The sequence below is a fragment of the Mesoplodon densirostris genome, chromosome 10 (genome assembly GCF_025265405.1).
Source record: "Mesoplodon densirostris isolate mMesDen1 chromosome 10, mMesDen1 primary haplotype, whole genome shotgun sequence".
Classification (NCBI taxonomy): Eukaryota; Metazoa; Chordata; class Mammalia; order Artiodactyla; family Ziphiidae; genus Mesoplodon; species Mesoplodon densirostris.
This window is the reverse complement of record NC_082670.1, coordinates 32,042,320-32,057,201: the sequence shown is the minus strand read 5'-3', so window position 1 is coordinate 32,057,201 and position 14,882 is coordinate 32,042,320. Positions and strand designations below refer to the sequence as shown.

At 45.9% G+C, this 14,882-nt stretch overlaps 1 non-coding gene across 1 annotated transcript; it reads left to right on the top strand.

Annotated features, from left to right (window-relative positions):
- The first annotated feature begins 1,592 nt into the window (after positions 1–1,592).
- TRNAE-UUC (transfer RNA glutamic acid (anticodon UUC)) lies at positions 1,593–1,664 on the top strand. The gene has a single exon. It is a non-coding gene; the product is annotated as a tRNA-Glu (tRNA).
- The last annotated feature ends 13,218 nt before the right edge of the window (positions 1,665–14,882 follow it).

Genomic DNA, 14,882 nt, shown 5'->3' with positions numbered 1-14,882 from the left:
CCCCACCTCTGCTCTCACCAGCCCGCTTCCCATCACGCTTCTCATATATATCCCATGCACGTTCAGGGCATACTTGCCGCTCCTGGCCCTCCTCCTGTCACCAGCCCACGCCTCCTCCATTTGTAAACCCTACATCACCTGCTTAATCTGTCTGCTCCCCTCCTCCTCCGCCCCGTCCGCTTCTTTCCCCCCTCATTGCAACCACAACCTTCCAGGATCGATCCGTGCCTAAGTATTAGCCTGGCCCACTCACCCACCCCCTCCATCCCTCCTTTCATCACGTCTGTCTTTCCTACCCCACTACTTTCGTGACCACTACTGGGAAGCTTCCCTGAACTGGGAACGCCCCTGACTTTGTAAATGTGCCCCCCAAGTTCCCACCTGTGTACCCCGGAAAACATCCATTCTTGACCTCAGGCTAATCGTCGACTGCCCAAACCCAGAGCTCAGGCTGAGAGAGTTATGTAGGGGGAGTGAGGGAGCTCTATCCCTCTAGGCTAATGGCTCAGAGATATCTGTTCGAGGCAGAGGCAAGGGCAGGAAACCGTTTCTTGTTTGCGCAAGGCAAGAGGGCAGAGATAAGGACCACCACTGTCCATCTCTAGTCCTTCAAATCAAGATTTCACCAACTTTGGACTTCCCTGGTGGTTCAGTGGTTGAGAATCCGCCTGGCGGTGCGGGGGGACACGGGTTCAAGCCCTGGTCCGGGAAGATCCCACATGCCACGGAGCAACTAAGCCCGTGTGCCACAACTACTGAGCCCGTGTGCCACAACTACTGAGCCCGCGTGCCACAACTACTGAAGCCCGCGCGCCTAGAGCCCATGTTCCACAAGAGAAGCCACAGCAATGAGACGCCCACGCACTGCAATGAAGAGTAGTCCCCGCTCACCACAACTAGAGAAAGCTCGCACGCAGCGACGAAGGCCCAACGAGGCCAAAAATGTAAAAAAAAAAAAAAAAAAAAAAAAAAAAAGATTTCACGATCTTTAAGTTCAAAACATGGGAAGGAGGAGTCCTAGCCCGTGCAGCTTCCCACAGACACCCCCCCCCACAAGTCGGAGCCGCTGGACTAATTTTTCTTGCATTCTCCATTGGACAGAACAAACAGCCACACCAACCCTATTTTCCTAGCCACCTTCCCTGGAACTCTGATCACCTCTTTCCTCAAGAGCTTTCTAAATTTGAATTGAGTAATGCCACGGCTCTGACCATTTATTTTAATTTTTTTTCACTGAAAAATTGCAAAGAACCTATCATGTCCAAAATTACTGTAAGTCAAATAGATTATGGTATATCAAGCCTATGTGACTATTAAAAGTCACCTCTTGGAAGTCTAAAGATATATTTTTTTTAAAAGCTAAGAATACGTCAGGTGAAGGGAAAAAAAAGCAAGAAACAAAACAGAATGTGTCTCAATGTTAGCAGTGATTTTTTTTTTTCCTGGATGATGGAGTTATAGGTTATTTTTTCTTATTGATGCTTTTCAACATTTCTCATCTTTCCAAAATGAATGTGTTCAACTTTTTCTTACTATAAAAGAAATTCAGTAACATTAAAGAACTTTTAGAATAAACTAAAAATTTGGGGAATTCCCTGGTGGTCCAGTGGTTAGGACTCGGCACTTTCACTGCCGTGGCCCGGGTTCAATCCCTGGTTGGGGAACTAAGATCCCACAAGCCTCGTGGTGTGACCAAAAAAAAAAAAAAAGTAAAAAGTTAAAAATCACTCATGATTCTATTTGCTTCATAAAACCACTGCTGTTGTTTGACTCCTTTTCCTATCCAGCTGTTTTTACACAGAACCTGTAATGTTATATCCTGCTTTTTTTCCACTCCTCATCATATATTGATAGTCCTTAAAATCATAATTTTTGTTATGGCTGCATGATAGTCTATGAAATAGATACACCCAAATTTAACCTAGCTCTCATTATTGAATACTTAGGTTGTATTTACTTTTTGCCATTATAAATTCATTCAACAAATATTTACTGAGCACCTATGTGTTACTACTCCATGCCAGACATCATCCTAGGCACTGGGGCAGGCACTGGGGCTACAGCTCCCAGATAAATAAAAGTGCTACAAATTTTCATGCACATAGATTTTTTCCCCATGTTTTAGTTTCCTTCCTTAAGATAGAGTCTGAATTGATGAGTGACTGAGTCCAAGTTGTGAAAAATGAAGAGTTCCTTTTCATGAATGAAATTCACTCGCATTCACTGATGAAACAATAAAGATACTTGAAGCTTTAGAAGTTGATAGCATCAGATTGTATCACTTACTACTCCCTCATGCTTTGAAAATTTTAGCACCTGGCTTGTCACTCTCTTCACTCTCACTTCTGTCAAATTCTTGGTGATGCTTGATTTGGTACCACACAGACAATTTTTCCAACATGTGCAATAGTTTGTTTGCAAAGATGGCCACTCCAGTTCCTCTTGTCCCCCATGACACTTTGCAGTGATTTTGCTGCTCCTCGCAACAAGAGGTGGAGTCTGTTTCTCAACCCCTTGCATCTGGGCTGGTCCTAGGACTTGTTTTGACTAACAGAATGTGGCAGAAATGACACTGTGTGAGTCCCCAGAGTCTGGGCTTCAAGAGCTCTTGCAGCTTCCCCTTTGCCCTCTTAGAAAACTTCCAACATCATGTAAAGCAGTCCAGTCTGGCCTGCTGGAAGATGAGAAGCCACAGGAAGGAGAACTGAGATGCCCTGAGCAACATCCACCACATATGAGGTCCTATCACCCAGCCCCAGTCAAGCGTCCAGCTGACTGCAGCCTCCTGAGAGAGCCCTGGCAAGACCAAGAGAAGAACTGCTCAGCAGAGCGCAGCCATATCACCATACAAGTGGTGGATGAGCAGATAAATCGTCAGTAAACAGATAAATGGTGAGTGTTTTAAGCCACTATGTTTTGGGATGTTGTTAATACGGCAGTAGATAACCAATAAAACCAGCTTCCCATCGCCTTGGTTTCTTCTCCACCAATGAGAAGGATGTTCCCACCCAAACCTTGTTACTACCAATTGCTTCACACAGTCCATAATCTCAGTTTTAAGTATCACACTTTCCTATTACCAACTCCTATCTTTTCAGCCCGTCGTACCTGGACTCAAACAATTCTGGATACTTAGGTATGTTTACTTTTTTGCCATTATAAATGAATTCAACAAATATTGAACTTGGATCCACTGGGATCACTCATAAGGGTCACATTATGACTTTTGTGGGCCCTAGACACTTCGCCTTCATGGGCCCCTTCCTCTATGAGAGAATATTAAAAGTTATATTTTATGATTGCCTTGGTATCAGGATGAATATAATCCAGGATGGATCCATTATTATATATTCATTTTTATTATATTCACTTTTTTCTTCTGATTTTAAACTAAATTAAAATTAAAATATTTTGTGAGCCCCTAAAACTACTGTGGGCCTTTGGCACTATGCCTCCAGGGATAAGTCAGCCCTGTCTCTCATCCATTGATCTTACCCCCTTTTCAGTAACACCTACCCCCATCACATCCACCCTTCACTCCTTACCCAGCTTTGATTCAATGATCTATCATTATAATCAGCTCCTTGCATACACCAACTCCCTGGCCCTTCTCTCCCATCATATTCATCTGGGAAAACCCCACCGCAGTGACTTCTCCAGCCTGCACCCAAGCAGCTGAACGTGGCTGGAAATAACACATATCTAGACTGACTAGTCTCCCTTAAATTCATACCCTCAAACACCCTTTGTGTTGACCATCCATGCTCCTGCCTTTCCCCAGTTCTGTGCACTCTCTCAGCCTCCTCGACGGCTATTTTTACTTTTTCCTCTCTCCTCCAAACCTCCAGCCCCTCCTGTTCCTCCTCCCTCTGCTGGTGGTCTTGTTTCCAACTTCATGAAGAAAATAGAAGCAGTCTGAAGAGAATTTCCACGTGCTTCCTCCGCCTACCTACATCTGTCTCCATATACTCGCATCTGTTACCATTGATGCGATGCCAGTGTTCTTACACAGGTGAAGCCCTCCCTCCTCCTGGGCACTAGTTCCCATCCCTTCTCACCTGTGTTACTATGGGGCCCCAGCAGTTCTCCACATCCCCTCTGCATCATCAGTGTGCTCTCTATGAGATCATTTTCATCATCCTGTCTCCCATCTTAAAATAACCTCCCTCAATCCCATATTCTCTTCCAGCTACATTTTTCTGCTTCTCTTTACTGAAAACTCTTCAGAAACATTTGTCTATACCTGCTGTCTTTGCCTCGTCTCCTCTCATTTTCTGTTGAACCGACTCTTGCCCCACCACTCTACGAGATTTACTCTTGTCAAGGTCACCAGTGCCCTCACCATTGCCAAATCCAACAGTTGCTTCTCAGTCTTCATCTTGGTGGCTCTGTAAGCTGCACTGGACACAGTGGTTCCCTGGGCTTCTAGGCTCAATCTCAGGAGCTTCTCTACCTACCACAATGGCCGCTCCTCCTCAGTCTCCTTTGCTTCCTCCTCATCCTTCCAATTTCTTCCACAGCCCTAGGGCTCACTCCTCAGACCTCTTCTCTTGTCATTTATTTACTTATTTGGTTGCACTGGGTCTTAGTTGTGGCAGGCAGACTCCTTAGTTGATGCTTGCGGGCTCCTTAGTTGCAGCTTGCCGGCTCCTTATTTGTGGCGTGTGAACTCTTAGTTGCAGCATGCATGTGGGATCTAGTTCCCTGACCAGGGATCAAACCCGGGCCCCCTGCATTAGGAGCACAGACTCTTAACCACTGCGCCACCAGGGAAATCCCCCTCTTCTCTTTTCTACCTTCACCCACTCCCTTCGTGACCTCATTCAGCCTAATGACTTTAAATACTACCTCTAAGCTAATGACTCCCAAGTTTATATTTCCAGCTACGATGTATCCTTGAAATCCAGCCTCGTGTATCCAACTGCCTGCTTGACGTTTCCACTTAATCACTGTGCAATAAGCAACTGAGACCTAGCATGTTCAAATGCAAACTCCTGATTTCCAGCCCCAAATAGTCTTCCTATGTCAGTCTCACCCATATCAGTGAATGGCCAAGTGTTTTAGGCTAAAATCCTTGGCATCATACTTAACTCTCCTCTTTCTCTCACATCCCATGTCCTGCAAATCCTGTTGACTCTGCCTCCAACTGAGAATTTGTCCGCTTTCCACAATCTGACCTCTAACACTTGGGTCCAAGCCCCACTATCTCCTTCCTGGACTACTGCAACAGCTTCCTAATGGATCTTCTATTATCATGTAGCAGCTGGGGTGATCCTGATAAAGTGGAAGCCAGCTAAATGCCATGTGATATTCTAAATTGAATCCTGAAACAGAAAACAAAATCATTAGTGGAAAAACTGGTGAAGTCTGCGTAAAGTCTGGAGTTTAGTTTACACAAGGTACCAATACTGGCTTCATAATTTTGACAAATGTACCACGGTAATGTATAATGTTAACACTGGGGCAAACTGGGTGAATGGTATATGGGAACTCTCTTTACTATCTTTACAAACTTCCTGTAAGTTGAAAATTATTCAGGGACTTCCCTGGTGGTCCAGTGGGTAAGACTCGGCACTCCCAATGCAGGAGTCCCAGGTTCGATCCCTGGTCGGGGAACTAGATCCCACATGCATTGTCACAACTAAAAGAGCCCACATGCCTCAACGAAGATCCGGTGTGCCACAACTAAGACCTGGCAGAACCTAAATAAATGAATAAATATTTTTTTAAAAAGGAAAATTATTCAAAATAAAAAGTTTATTTAAAAAATAGAGGTCATAATTAAGTCACATCTCTGACCAAAACTTTCCAGTGGATCCCATCTGACCTTGTTCCCTACACTCCCCCTGTCTTGCTGTGCTCCAGCTAAATTGGCCTCTGTGTTGATCCTCGAACACATCAAGCATGTTCCCTGCCTCAGGAACTTTGCACTAGCTGTTCCCTCTTCCTGAAATGCTCTTACTCAGATATTTTCACAGTTCACTCCCCCCATTTCATTCAGTCTTCTGTTCAAATCTCATTTTAGTAAAGAGGCCCTCCCTGGTTATCCTATATAATAACCCCATTCCCACCCCTGGCATATTTCCATTACCCTACTTTATCTTTCCCCAGAACACTTTTTTCCACCTGACATGTATATGTATTAGCATATTGATATATAGACTGGCTCCCTCTACTAGATTATAAACTCCATGAGGGGAAGGACTTTATTTTTCTTTACTACTATAACCCAGCTCTTGATTTATCATATCACATCTTGTACTGTGTAGCACTGAATTTGTTTTTCTGTCTTTATTGAGACTTGGGTTTGTTTCATGGTCAGGGTACAAGATTTAGGTTGATGGTGTGTTCACTGCTTTCTCATAACTTGGAAGAAGAAAAAAAAGATGAATTTTCTATGGGCCAGGCCCTTCCATTTAATCCTTAACCCAACCCTGCAAGACAGGCATTACTACTTGCTTTTTGACAGGTGTTACTATTATTCTGGTTTTGTGGATGAGGAAGGAGGAGATACAAGGGGTTAGATGACTCCCCCAAGGTCACAGAGCTAGTGAGTGATGAAGCCAGGGCTTTGACCCAGGTTGGCCTTTGCCCTGTGCCAAGCTATCTATCTAGGGAATTGTGCAAGGGTATAGCAGATTGTGGTCTCCAAACACGGCTGCCACAAGATCTCCCACCCCACATGCTCCTCTTATGTGACTTTGACATTCCTCCCATTGAGAGATAGGGTCTATGTTCCCTCCCCTTGCCTTTAGACAGGCTTGTAACTATGGTGGAAGTGATGCTATGTGACTTCTGAGTTTAGATCACAAAATATGATTCAGGTTTCACCTGATTCTCTTGGGACACTTGCCTTTGGAGACCTGAGTTGCTGTGTAATCAATCTGATTGCCCTGAGGTCACCATGCTGTGAGGAACCCAAACCAGCCCCAGTGGAGAGGCCACATGGAGAGGACCCGAGACACATGATGAAACAGAGAGGCCCGGAGGGCCCAGCTGCTCCAGCTCCTGCTGTTTCAGCTCCAGCCACTGACAGTTGCATGAGAGACAAAGTCAGAACCGCCCAGCTGAGCCCTTCCTGAATCACCCACAGGAATCTGAGAGATAATACAATGATTGTTGCCTTAAGCCACTAAGTTTTGAAGTGATTTGTTATATTCGGTGATAGATACCTGGAACAAAGGGAGTAACAAAATGTCAGAAGCATTCAGTGGGCAAGTCCCTACTTTCTGGCCCTAAGTTTCCCTTGTAAACAGTGGGCATTAACTCAGTGGTCTCTAAGGATGGTTCCAGCCCTAATGGTTGGTGCTTATCCATAATGATGCCACATCCCCTCATTGTCCATTTTTTGCTGCCTCCTTAATACCCAGTCATTATCCCACCACACCATTATTCCCAGAGAGAAAACTAATGCCCTCCAACACCAAGGAATGTCTGTGGATCTGCTGGGGAAAGGAGATGTGCGCCTCTGGCCCTAATCTGCTTGAGATGTCTTGAAGTGGAGGTGTGGTGTAGTGAAGTAAAATGAACAGGATTTGGAATCTGGCCACTGATTGACATTGGCTGTGTCTGAGAAAGTCTGAGAAAGTCTCTGAGACTTTGAGAAAGTCTCATAACCTTTTTGGGCCTCAGTTTCCTCGTTTGTAAAATGGGGAGAATAGTACCAGGCTTCCTCTCTAACGGGGTTGCTGCGAGGGCAGGATGAGATAGTGTGTGTACAAGCGAAGATATGTGTATAGGAGGTGGGAGAGTGGAGGCTGGGATGAGTGGTTGCTGAGGCTTTGGGGAGGGGGTGGTCCCTGGTAAAGTCAGTTTTCTTCCCTGGAGTAGGAGAAGGGGTTAGTGATGAGAGCAATGATGGGAAGTTGAACTGGTCTGTTCTGGGCTGTGCTGGGGCTTGTATCTCAGCATCTGTTTCTGTTCCACTATCTTTTTTTTTAATATTTATTTATTTGGTTGCACTGGGTCTTAGTTGCGGCAGGCAGGTTCCTTAGTTGTGGCAGGCGGGCTCCTTAGTTGCGGCTCGTGGGCTTCTTAGTTGCGGCTCACCAGCTCTTTAGTTGTGACATGCATGTGGGATCTAGTTCCCTGACCAGGGATTGAGCCCAGGCCCCTGCATTGGGAGCGTGGAGTCTTAACCACTGTGCCACCATGGAAGTCCCCCGTTCCAGTATCTTTGAGAATCCACTACTAGGGGTGGAAGCACATTGACATAAAGGACACCACTGAGTCCAGGCTTCAGTCTCTGCAAAATTTTCTAACACACACACCCCTCGCCTATTTAACAGTCACCCAGGAAAGAGGGCTTGTCTCACTGCTTGGATTTCCAAGAATCCCCTGAAACAAACCTATTTCTGGCAGAGAACTTTCTATTCTCCGGGTAACTGAGGCTTCAAACCTTAAAGCCATCCTCACCTCCTCTCTCTCCTCTATTCCCTTGCTCAGGCTGCTCACCAAACGTTGTCCAGTCCTCTTTCTCCCGGGACCATGGGTCCATTCGGTCTCACTGTCTCAGTCCTCGTCCACCTTCCTCACCACACCAGACTCAAGACAAGCATTTCTTACCTGGTCTCTCAGCTCCAGAACTGCTCCTTCCTCCCACGCACCTGTCCCGCAGCATGCCTTGAGGTCAAACGCTCCGCATCACCATCCTTGTCACCTCCCTCCCTGGCTCAGCAGCCTGAGATTGCTCCTATTACTGTTCAGGCCATGTGAGGTCAAGGCAAGAGTACCAGAAGCTGCTTCAAATCCTGGCTCCGTCATCCACAGCTGAGTGACCTTCAGGAGATAACGAACTTCTCTGAGCCTCAAGGTCTTCGCTGATAAAATAGAGGAACACCCTACGTACCAGGCGCTGTTCTAAGCACTTTACGTGCATGAACTCATCTGAGCATTACAACTCTGTGAGGTAGGTACGATGTTTAACCCCATTTTACAGATGGGGAAACTGAGGCACAGAGCACTTCAGTCATTTTCCCGTGTTTTGCAGCTAGTTAACTGCAGGATAGCAACCCAGGCAGTCTGCTTCAGACACCCTGCTCTTTTTTTTTTTTTTTTTTTGGCCGCGCCTTGCGGCATGTGGAATCTTAGTTCCCTGACCAGGGATCACACCCTCGCCCCCTGCAGTGGAAGCACGGAGTCCTAACCACTGGACCACCAGGGAAGTCCATCAGAGACCCTGCTCTTATCCTTGGGAAAAGTGACTGGTATGGGCTGTTTGGTGTTAATCAGTTCTTGTCTTTAATTTCTGCTTCACAATATAACTTAGTGGCTACTCTTCGGAGGACTCTGGGAACAGGTTGGGCTAGAAGCCTGATGACTTTGGGATCCTCCTAAACCTACCTGAATAGTGGCCTCTTTTGGAGGGGTGCCAGTAGACATCTGAGACTCATTTCTGGCTTTGATCCCAGATCCTACCAGTAACTACTGCTCTAGAATACCCCAGATTCCCAACCCTCTGGATTCCCCACTTCCCTGAGCATTTCCTTTCTGAGTACCTGCCAATCAACCCTTCCTCCAGGGCCCCCAGCCATGTGGATTCATCTTTCTTGGCCTCCCCACCCATCACCTTGGGGGCGGGTTCCCAGGTTCCCCTCCTCTCTCCCTAATCTCCTTTCAAACCAAAAGTTTTGTGTATTACCAACACCAAATATGGGTGCAGAGACAAGAGAACAGGGAGCAAGAGGAGCTCCTCATTCATTTGCATATTCATTGACCCACCCACGGATATTTCTCTTTCTCTCCATCAGAGCCTAGCGTATGGTCAGGAGCTGGGAAGGGACCACAGATGCTCAGTAAGCATTAGTCAAATGAGTGCAAGAATTAATACGAATGAAAACAGGTACTGGGCCTTGACCTCAAGCAGCTTACAGTCTAATAGGGTACACACACCCATTCACTACCCACACACTCCAAGTAAACAGGGGACCAGATGCACCTGTGGGGCCTGGACCTCACGGAGATCCAGGGGCACGCAGGCCTGGCCCTTTGTCCTCACCAGGTAAGGGACAATCATCTGCCTGCTTGTTTTGTCCTGCCACTGCCCCTCCAAGCCATTTCTGGCCAGTCCAACAAGTAGGGGCTGCAGGTGGGCACTGAATTGGTGCAGGGAGGGAGTCAGGTGTATCCATGTCGTCCCACCCTTCGCTGGGCCTTTCTGCCAGCACAGGGCCCTGACACGAATGCCCTCCCCCTCTGGTTGTTTCCTGTCCTCCACCCCCACCTCTCTCTCATAGCAGGAGTTGGAGGCAGCTGCTCAAGGCCTGAAATCTAAACCAACTATTGTGCCCCTCTTTTTGGCTTTGTTTGACTGTGGGTGTTGCGGGGGAGAGGGCTTATTATGTGACTTAGGGGCTCCCTGAGGAGTGCCAAGTCTCAGGCCCTGGATGCCACACTTGGGGTATCTGGAGATACCTGCTCAGGGAAAGGGAGGAAGCTGGATGAGGGTGAATGCTGACTGTGGGCCTTGGGTTAGTTGAGAAGTGGCAGAGGAGGACACTTTGCCCACTGATGTGCTAAGTGTGCAGTCACGCAGTTAGTGTCCAAATGTCAAGAGAGGGGATACATCCATTTGGAATCATGAGAGTTTGCAGATTCCTGTGCACAGGTCTGAAAGGGCAAGAAGTTCACCCATATCCAGAACTGTGAGCGAAAAGCATAGCAGTACCAGTGCCCAGGAGGGGGTGGTGGAGGAGACAGCCCAGGCAGGTCCTGCTCCAGCCTCTCCAGCAGCCGCTAAAAGAGCCATCCCAGGAGGTTTACCTGAAGCTTCTGGGAGCTGGGCCTCCTCTTCTAACATTTCATGTATCAACAGTTACTTGGTCTATGGGACAGCACAAGCATTCAAGGCCAAGTTTCAGGTACAGACCTGGGATGGAGGGAAGCCCTCTTGATTCGGAAAGAGACAGGGGATGGCAGAACTAGCCAGATGCTACTGGGTCAGAGTGAAGTTGGGCCTGCCAAACAGGCCCCAGTGCCGTCCAGAAGAGGGAGGTAAGCTGGTGCTTCTGCACTTTCTGAGCTTCCCCAGGACTCAAAATTGAAGTCTGAGAAGGGAGGCACCTGCCCAAAGTCTGAGTGGGGAGACAAGCCCTGCCCTCAGGGAGCCCACCAGAAGGCAGAAGACAAGACTCAGTATCATATAAAGATATATGGGATGTATATTTTAAATTTTTTTCTTTTACTGGAAATATTTTTGTTGTGGTAAAATATATATAATATTTTCCATTGTAGCCAACTTTAAGTGTACAGTTCAGTGGCATTAACATTGATTGCCAACATTCACATTGTTGTACAATGATCACCACTATCCAGCTCCAGAATTTTTCATCTTCCCAAACTGGAACTCTATACCCATTAAATACTAACTCCCCATCCCCCATTTCCCAGCACCTGGCAACCACCATTCTATTTTCGGTCTCTAAGAATGTGATTACTCTAGGAAACTCATATAAGTGGAATCGTGGAGTATTTGTGACTGGTTTATTGTACATAGCATGGTGTCTTCAAAGTGCATCCATGCTTTAGCATGTGTCAGAATTTCCTTTTTACAGCTGAAAAATATTATATTGTGTGTATATACAACATTTTGTTAGTCCATTTGTGCTTTACAGTTGAGTTGCTTCCATCTTTTTGCTGTTGTAATAGTGCTGCTGTGCATAGCATTATTTCATATATATCAGTGTAGAAATATTTATTTGAGTTCCTGCCTTTATTAAGTATCTTTTAAGAGTTAAGTGGGTATAAGAACATTTAAGAATACAAGATCCTGCAACGATTCAAGGTCTTGATTTATTTATTTTAAAAAATATTTATTTATTTATTTATTTGGCTGTGTTGGGTCTTAGTTGCAGCATGCGGGCTCTTACCTGGGCCCCCTGCGTTGGTAGTGCAGAGTCTTAACCACTGGACCACCAGGGAAGTCCCTATTTATTTATTTATTTATGGTCTTTAAAATTACATTTCTTAGGGACTTCCCTGGTGGCCCAGTGGTTAAGAATCCGCCTGCCAATGCAGGAGACACGGGTTTGAGCCCTGGTCCGGAAAGATCCCACATGCCGAGGAGCAACTAAGCCCATGTCCCACAACTACTGAGCCTGAGCTCTAGAGCCTGTGAGCCACAACTACTGAGACTGCGTGCCACAACTACTGAAGCCCGTGCACCTAGAGCCTGTGCTCGGCAACAAGAGAAGCCGCTGCAATGAGAAGCCCACGCGCTGCAATGAAGAGTAGCCCCTGCTTGCCGCAGCTAGAGAAAGTCTGTGCACAGCAATGAAGACCGAACACAGCCAAAAATATAAATAACTAAAAATAAATAAATTTTTAAAAAATTACATTTCTTAGACTCCCATCAAATTCAACATCCCAAGTTAGGAAAAAGACATTTATACATAATAAAAGCTTATCCACCAGTGTGGCAGTCATGGACTTCTATTAATAGACAGAAGAATTAGGAAATGTGTACAACTTAAATCTAGGGAAGCAGACTGAGTTTTCACCTCTTGAGGTTTTGAAAACATTGTCAAAACAACCAGGTAAATAGGGTTCAGCTTGTCTAATAAGGTCATAAATGAGAAGAAGATAGGTAGCCTTTCGGCTTCAAACTATTAGTAGATAATGTCAGTTGCAACCAGAATGGCTGAATATGGTTTAAGGCCCTTCAAGCTAACATGATGAACAGTTTAAAGGACTATGGGGCAGAACCCAGGATGGCTTCAGCTCTTTTCCCAGCAGTTTCCTCCAATACCTGCAGCTCAAATTGCTGTCTTATTCTAAGACCCACTTCTTCTTCCTTTTTAAAATTTTTATTGAAGTAGAGTTGATTTACAAGACTGTGTTAATTTCTGCTGCACAGCACAGTGATTCGGTTATACATATATGTATGTTCTCCTTCATATTCTTTTCCATCATGGTTAATCACAGGATATTGAATATAGTTCCCTGTGCTATACAATATGACCTTGTTGTTTATCCACCCTATATATAATAGTTTGCATCTGCTAACCCCAAATTCTCAATCCTTCCCTCCCCTAACCCCCCTACCCCTTGGCAAACACAAGTCTGTTCTCTATGTTTGTATGTTTCTGTTTCGTAGATATGTTCCTTTGTGTCATATTTTAGATTCCATATATAAGTGATATATGGTATTTGTCTCTCTCTTTCTAACTTACTTCACTCAGTATGATAATCTCTAGGTCCATCCATGTTGCTACAAATGGCATTATTTCATTCCATTTTATGGCTGAGTAATATATATCTATATCTATATCTATCTATCTATCTATCTATCTATATATATATATATACACCATAGCTTCTTTTTTTGTGTGTGGTACGCGGGCCTCTCACTGTTGTGGCCTCTCCCATTGTGGAGCACAGGCTCCGGACGCACAGACTCAGCAGCCATGGCTCACGGGCCCAGCCGCTCCGTGGCATGTGGGATCTTCCCAGACCGGGGCACGAACCCATGTCCCCTACATCGGCAGGCGGACTCCCAGCCACTGCGTCACCAGAGAAGCCCTGCCATAGCTTCTTTATCCATTCATCTGTTGATGGATATTTAGGTTGTTTCCATGTCTTGGCTATTGTAAATAATGCTGCTATGAACATAGGGGTGAATGTATCCCAAGACCCACTTCCATTCCAAGGCTCTCTTCTGCTAAGCGTGGATACCACACAAACATTCATTCCAACGGGGAGACTGGATCTACATGAGTGAAATCAGGAAAAAGAACTGTCTCGGACCTGGGTGGATTGTGACCTGGGAAATACTTGCCCATGCTTACTCAGGTGGGCCCTACAGCCCCTGTAGCCCTGTGGACACCAAGGCACAGTCATGAAAACTGCCATCAAAAGGTAGTTAGCTTGACTCTACCACAAATTGCAGCTACTTCGTAAAACCCTGAAAGCCTAGAAGAGATCTTTAATCTTTACCACCTTCCTCATAGTTCTTTTACAGTGAAAGTGAACAAGTTTGTAATTGTGGCCTAATGAATGTATAGGTACACACGCATGTGTGCCTTTGTACGTCCACAGAGAAAGGAGTGATGAGGTCAGCCAGCCTCCTCATAGTAAAAAGAACTTTATCTTACATATCCTAAAAGTTAAAAACTCTGGAGGACTGTGACTCCCTTCCTTTTCAAAGGTATATTTATGTTTACTGACACTTTCCCTGTTTACAAAATATAAACTTAAATCATTTTTCAGATTTATATACCCTAAGTTTGTTTACCTGAAAGTTCATGGGCCTCCCTCCTCCTTTTTTTTTTTTTTTTGCGGTACGCGGGCCTCTCACTGTTGTGGCCTCTCCCGTTGTGGAGCACAGGCTCCGGACGTGCAGGCTCAGCGGCCATGGCTCACGGGCCCAGACGCTCCGCGGCATGTGGGATCCTCCCAGACCGGGGCACGAACCTGCGTCCCCTGCATTGGCAGGCGGACTCTCAGCCACTGCGCCACCAGGGAAGCCCCTCCCTCCTCCTTTGGATCCCAAAACAATTTAGGGAAAAGTAGAGAGATGATCTTTCTTTTCTCTTTCTTCTTTCAGTCAGATTCCTTTAGCAAAGAGTAAAAGTCAGGCTTCCCTGGTGGCGCAGTGGTTGAGAGTCCACCTGCCGATGCAGGGGACACGGGTTTGTGCCCCGGTCCACGAAGAGCCCACATGCCGCCAAGTGGCTGGGCCCGTGAGCCATGTCCGCTGAGCCTGTGTGTCCGGAGCCTGTGCTCCACAACGGGAGAGGCCACAAAAGTGAGAGGCCCGCGTACCGCAAAAAAAAAAAAAAAAAATAGTAAAAGTCATCTCAAAAAAATCTGAGTTTGTGGTCTTATATCACAATGAATGTCACATTTTGAAAGTAGTGTATGGACAATTTAAAGAGAACCATGTG